General features: G+C 39.6%; 1 protein-coding gene across 1 annotated transcript in view; it reads right to left on the bottom strand.

Annotated features, from left to right (window-relative positions):
* Positions 1–5120: 5120 nt before the first annotated feature.
* Positions 5121–7123, bottom strand: part of dtx1 (deltex 1, E3 ubiquitin ligase) — an 85171-nt gene continuing 83168 nt past the window's right edge. Inside the window, exon 11 of the mRNA XM_062051135.1 lies at positions 5121–5561. The gene's annotated coding sequence lies outside the window, so the exon portion shown is untranslated. The remainder of the gene's footprint in view (positions 5562–7123) is intronic.

The following is a 7123-nucleotide window of genomic DNA, read 5'->3' as shown; positions in this document are numbered from 1 at the left end:
TATAACCACAGATAAATATATATTCACTATAACCACATATAAATATATAATCACTATAACCACATATAAATATATAATCACTATAACCACATATAAATATATATTCACTATAACCACATATACATATATAATCACTATAACCACATATAAATATATATTCACTATAACCACATATAAATATATATTCACTATAACCACATATAAATATATATTCACTATAACCACATATAAATATATATTCACTATAACCACATATAAATATATATTCACTATAACCACATATAAATATATATTCACTATAACCACATATACATATATAATCACTATAACCACATATACATATATATTCACTATAACCACATATAAATATATATTCACTATAACCACATATAAATATATAATCACTATAACCACATATACATATATATTCACTATAACCACATATAAATATATATTCACTATAACCACATATAAATATATATTCACTATAACCACATATAAATATATAATCACTATTACCACATATACATATATATTCACTATAACCACATATAAATATATATACACTATAACCACATATAAACCTGTTTGATGCTTCGAAGAGTTGCTGGGGATCAATTTTGGTTTAGATCAGGTAGAGGTTGAGCTGAGCCAGGATTTTATGGCAGTTTTGTGTGTTGGCAAAATAGTAGAAAATAGGGGCGAGGTCTGAGGAACTCCCTCTCGTGTAGTACCTGTGAGCATCACTTACTCTGGTGAAGTAGTTGGACAGGTACTTGGGGACAGTTTCTCTGAGTATTTTGAATACCAGGCACATTTCCTCAACTCTAAGCCATCCTGATTTGGTAAAGTGGGCTCGAGTTAGGCGAGTCCTGTATGGGAGGTTGAGCAGGAGTCTCACCAGCTTGGTTTGGGAAGTTTGCAGTTTTGTTTTTAGTGGCTTGGGGATACTGGTGAACCATGAGGTGCAGGCGTAGTCAAAATGACACTGTATGAGGGCACGGGCAAGGGTCTTAAGTGTATCCCTGTTGATAAACACAGAAATCCTCTAGTTTTATTATTGATCTTGGTGATTGCTTTTAATGGTAGGTTTGGTTGATATCAGCACTTCAGTCATCAACAATTGCATCATCTGAGAAATGGACATTGTAACAGTGTATGTCTGACTTGGTAGGATATGTACAGCAAGCAGTGAACATAGTGAGTTCAGGAAGCATAAGAACAAGTATATACATTTGATGATTTACATTTGATTATTTACAATCCGGGGAGGTGGGATGTGGAGGGTGGAGGGTGTTAGTCTAGGGTTGTATTTGCCTGGAGGTGTTCTTTTAGTGCGGTTTTGAAGGAGGATAGAGATGCACTTTCTTTTACACCTGTTGGGAGTGCATTCCATATGGATTTGGCATAGAAGGAGAATGAGTTAAGACCTTTGTTAGATCGGAATCTGGGTTTAACGTGGTTTGTGGAGCTCCCCCTGGTGTTGTGGTTATGGCGGTCATTTAGTAGTTTGACATGTACTTCAGTATCATGGAGGTGTAGCGGATTTTATAGACTAGGCTCAGTGCAAGTTGTTTTACTCTGTCCTCCACCCTGAGCCAGCCCACTTTGGAGAATTGGGTAGGAGTGAGGTGTGATCTGGGGTGGAGGTCTAGAAGTAACCTGACTAGCTTGTTCTGGGATGTTTGGAGTCTAGATTTGAGGGTTTTGCTTTGCTGGTGATTATGGAATCACCTGCTTTAATCGTAAAGCCCGGGGATTTACCTAGGTTGTGCCTGGACCCAAATAGGATGGACACTGTTTTACCTAAGTGTAGTGACAGTTTGTTATCGGAAAGCCAGAGACAGAGATGACTTAGTTCGGTAATGCCAGCATGCTAATGTTAGCATGCTGAGGTAAACCTCAGAGTAATATCATTTGGTATACTTGACGCATGTTATAGTTAACATTTTTAGCATGCTAACATTACTATGTTAGCTTTTTAAACTAATTTAGCTGGTATTCACCTTTGTAGGTATACACCTGAATCATATTTTGGTACTTGACGCATGTTAACATTAGCTTTTTTAGCTAATTCATCAGGTTTACACCTCAGCGTATGTCAGCATGCTATTGTTAGCATGCTCGTATTGTTAGCTACTTTAGTACTGTTATGAGGGAACTCACCAGCTGGAGAGGAAGAGAACTGCCAGACGGGAACAGTGCCGTATTAGAAGAATCCCACCCAGAGGTGCAGGACCACCACGACAACAACCTACACGTGTCCAACCTGCAAGAAAGTATGCTGCTCCAGGATTGGACAGCCATCAGAGGGTAAGTACATTTTATTTTTTATCCAGTGCTTTTTACAGATAAAATCAAAAAGAGCTGTATATCAATCAATCAAAGTTTACTTATACAGCCCTAAATCACGAGTGTCTCAAAGGGCTGCACATATAAAACATAAGTGAAATAAAAACAGCAATAACATTAAAACAGGGGCAACAACATAAAAAGGATAAAAAAGTTAAAAGGTTAATTAACTAAAAGACTTACTAAAAATGTTTTTTTTTAAGTGTCAACACAGTCAAGCTCACAGAGGGACTGGTGCAAGTTATTCCAAAGTCTGGGGGCAACAGCCTGCAATGGCAGGTCTCCACGGGTTTAAGAGATCTTTAGAAGACCCTGGTCTGAAGACCACAGGCTGCGCCCTTAAGTGTAGGGGCACAACAAATCAACAATGTACTGAGGGGCCCCACCATGCAACGAACGGAATGTTAGAACTAAAATCTTAAACTCTATGCGGAATTTGACTGGAAGCCAATGAAGACTGGATAGAATGGGGGTAACATAGACCGTTCTGGGTGCACCGGTCAAAAGTCTGACAGCCACATTCTGTACAGTCTGAAGTCTCTTTAGCGTTGACTCGTTGAAAAGAGAATTGCAGTAGTCAATGAGACAAAATTAACGCATGAATGATCATTTCGAGATCCCATTTTGACAACAAATGTCTCACTTTAGAGATGTAGTATATGAATGTTGTCATTCATCCAGGTCATTCAATCCATTAAAACGGGACTGTTTGGTTTGTCTTGGAAGACGTTTCGCCTCTCATCCGAGTAGGCTTCATCAGTTCATGCTTATAGTCTTAGATTGGTCAGATCTAGTCTTAGATTGGTCAGATCTTGTCTTAGATTGGTCAGATATAGTCTTAGATTGGTCAGATCTTGTCTTAGATTTAGATTGGTCAGATCTAGTCTTGGACTTATATTGGTCAGATCTTGTCTTAGACTTAGATTGGTCAGATCTAGTCTTAGATTGGTCAGATCTTGTCTTATATTGGTCAGATCTAGTCTTAGATTGGTCAGATCTAGTCTTGGACTTAGATTGGTCAGATCTTGTCTTAGACTTAGATTGGTCAGATCTAGTCTTAGATTGGTCAGATCCAGTCTTAGACTTAGATTGGTCAGATCTAGTCTTAGATTGGTCAGATGTAGTCTTAGACGTATAATTAAATGGTTGATTTATATAGACTAGTAAGGTAAAGTTTTGTACCTGACAAGTTTCGGCTACCTTGCTTCTGCAATCTTACTAGCCTGTATAAAATCAACCATTTAATTATACGCATCAGTAGGCTAAATGAACCTCTTCAACATAAGTCTTAGACTTAAGATTCGTCAGATCTAGTCTTAGATTGGTCAGATATTGTCTTAGACTTAGATTGGTCAAATCTAGTCTTACATAGGTCAGATCTTGGTCAAGTCTTGTCTTAGACAGGTCAGATCTAGTCTGCGATCAGTCAGATCTAGTATTAGATTGGTCAGATTTTGTCTTAGACTTAGATTGATCAGAGCTAGTCTGAGATATGTCAGATCTAGTCTTAAATTGGTCAGATCTAGTCTTAGACTTAGATCACTTTATAGATTTGTCAGGTGATAAAAACAGTTTTTGGTCAGATGACGACAGTGACCCTCCAAAGACATTGACTGATCAAACACAACTTCAAGGTTTCTCAGAGTCTACCGTTGAAGTGGAGGGGGTAAGGGAACACAAATTCAGTCTAAGCCTGGGCCAAGGAAGAAAAAAACCCTCATAGCCATAGCACACATAAACGTAAGAGGGAAACATCAAAGAACACAAAGGACAAAGACATTAAAAGAGCAGAGCTGATGCAACCAGCCACTTCTACACACAGCCACAAAAGCAAAACAACAAAAACACAAAAAATTAATCAACCAATAATATACATTGCACACACACGATTGCACCATGCACAGACAAGTAACCAAACAACAACATCATTTCAACAGCCATATACACTGTGTTCCTCTGCGGTGTTCCACACCCATACTTGCCAACCTTGAGACCTCCAAATTCGGGAGATTTGGGGGGGTTTGAGGTGGGCGGGACCGGGGGCGTGGTTAAGGGTGGAGGAGTATATTTATAGCTAGAATTCACTGAAAGTCAAGTATTTATTTTATGTATATACAGTATATATACATACATATATATATATATATATATATATATATATATATATATATATATATATATATATATATATATATATAGTATTTATTTTATGTATATACAGTATATATATATATATACTGTATATACATAAAATAAATACTTGACTTTCAGTGAATTCTAGCTATATATATATATATATATATATATATATATATATATATATATATATATATATATATATATAAAATAAATACTTGAATTTCAGTATCCATTTATTTACACATATACACACATAACACACCTCCACTCATTGTTGTATTTGAAAGTGCAATGCTTTGCAGCCAGTAGCACAGCCTTTGAAGGAGCGTAGGTATGGACAGTGTAATACTCTGGGTTGGAGTCAATAACCAGGCGAGGTGACAAAGTTACGTCTCTTTACTTCATACTTCAGAACCGACCCCCACACTTGCCGTCAGGGTGCGCAATACAACATAAACCGTTGGCCAACCAAAAAGTAACCACAGACCACTATACCGTATAGTGTTCTGTGGTTACTTTTTGGTTGGCCAAGCGGACGTGACTACAGGCTGTCCTCACTCAGGTCCGCACGGACCTGGAGGGGGCGTGCCTTAAGTCCGGCTGGAAATCGGGAGAAATCCGGGAGAATGGTTGTCCCGGGAGAGGCACTGAAATTCGGGAGTCTACCGGAAAATTCGGGAGGGTTGGCAAGTATGTCCACGCCATCGTTTGCTGGGGTGGGGGGGGAGCATGGCCAGAGACAGGAGCGGACCCAACAAAGCAACCAAGAGAGCTGACTCCACCCTCGGCCAGTGTCCAGTCCGCATGGATGAGCGAGGATGCGTCCAAGGAGACCGAGGCGTCCGATACACGCTGATTCAGCCAAGACACCGTGAAGCTCCGCAGCCCTGTCTCTTCATCCGCATCTCCTCCGGTTTCTCCAAACGGACTCTGGTGTGGCAGAGACCCAGCAGCTGGTCTCCACGGCAAAAAGGCAGATCCAGAAGCCCACAAAAAAGCACCGCAGAGTGCAGCCCTTGTCACACAGTCCCAAAGGTCCCATATGCGGTCAATAGTACAAGTACCTGTCCCTAGATCAAGAAACAAAATGACCACATAAGATGCTGTTGATGTTGCAACAACCCAATAAAAACAAGACCAAAGGTCAACCCAGTTGGGGGCACATTTATTTCTCCATATTTGTCCACAGGAAAGACACAAACATGCAACAAAGTCATCACAATTCAATAAAGACTGATCAGGATTAAGAAGCCCTTTATAGTCGAATCAGAGTGTCTACTTAGACGTTTGCAGGTTGTCAACACTTCAAAATGTAGACCAAAGAGTGGAGAAACAAAAACAAAAACAAAAAAAAACAGCCAAACGCTGTTGGTCTCCCTCGCTCTTGTGAGAACAGAAAAGAAAGTTTTGAGGCAAGATGCGGACCAGCACGAGTCCGTCCTGCAAGGCTCACACTTTGGCTTAGCATGCATCTGCGGGAGGACGTTAAAGAACGTGACACACGCGCAGACATAGAGACACACTACTTGAAACAACATGTAAATACTACAGGACGTACGTCACCACGCTCTAACCCCGCGGGATCATAGATTCATGTCAGAAATATATTTCCACACGTCGTGACACAGCGGGAGCAGAAGAAAAACTTGCTACAAATAAATCGGCCGTCACGTGTGGAAAAATAGGAAATTGCATAAACACCAACGCTCGCGCAAACCGCGTCTTCTCCGCGCACACCTGAAAGTGTAAAGGGCCGACAAAAAGAACGTTCTAGAACATGGAAAAATTCCCTGATAGTTCTAAAAGGGCCTCGAAAAGTGGAGCAAACCACTCAGTTTCTCCGTTTCAGAACCTTTTTTTTTAATAAACGAACATCTGGAAATAAACACCACTTATATTGATGCGCCACTTTCACTTTCGCTTTGAATAGCTTGACCCTATGAGGTCATGAATGAACTTGCATGTTTTTCTTGATGTCAGCAATTTTTAACAATGAAAAAAAAACAACATCAAAATCTCAATGCAGCATAAGCTTACACCTCTTTTGCTAAAGCCTTTTTTCGGAGAGTAACAATGACCTGTTTTCATTAGACAAACATTTGCATATAGAGAGCTCTCAAAACAACTCTCTTCCTGTTTAAACACATTCAGAAAGTGACGACATTCACTCCAAATCTTGCGAAATCTGACCGATTGATATTGAACATGTGCAGCAGGGGTGTCAAACTCATTTTAGATCGGGGGGCCACATGGAGAAAAATCTACTCCCCAGTGGTAAAATCACGGCACGATAACTTCAAAATAAAGACAACTTCAGTTTGTTTTCTTTGTTTAAAAATACTGCGATGAGGCGCCGACTTGTCCAGGGTGTACCCCGCCTTCCGCCCGAATGCAGCTGAGATAGGCTCCAGCACCCTCCGCCACCCCGAAAGGGACAAGCGGTAGAAAATGGATGGATGTTTAAAAATAGAACAAGCACATTCTGAAAATGGACAAATCATAATGTTGTTGTTTTTTTACACTTACATGTTGCGGTTAATAGTATTCTATCTTTATTTGTCATTATTTATACTTTCTGAATAAATGATGTGATAATGTTCATCAGTCAACTCATTGGTGTTCATTTAAAATC

This window comes from Entelurus aequoreus, linkage group LG06 (genome assembly GCF_033978785.1).
Source record: "Entelurus aequoreus isolate RoL-2023_Sb linkage group LG06, RoL_Eaeq_v1.1, whole genome shotgun sequence".
Classification (NCBI taxonomy): domain Eukaryota; kingdom Metazoa; phylum Chordata; class Actinopteri; order Syngnathiformes; family Syngnathidae; genus Entelurus; species Entelurus aequoreus.
The sequence above is the reverse complement of the archived record's forward strand: the minus strand, read 5'-3'. Positions and strand labels throughout refer to the sequence as shown.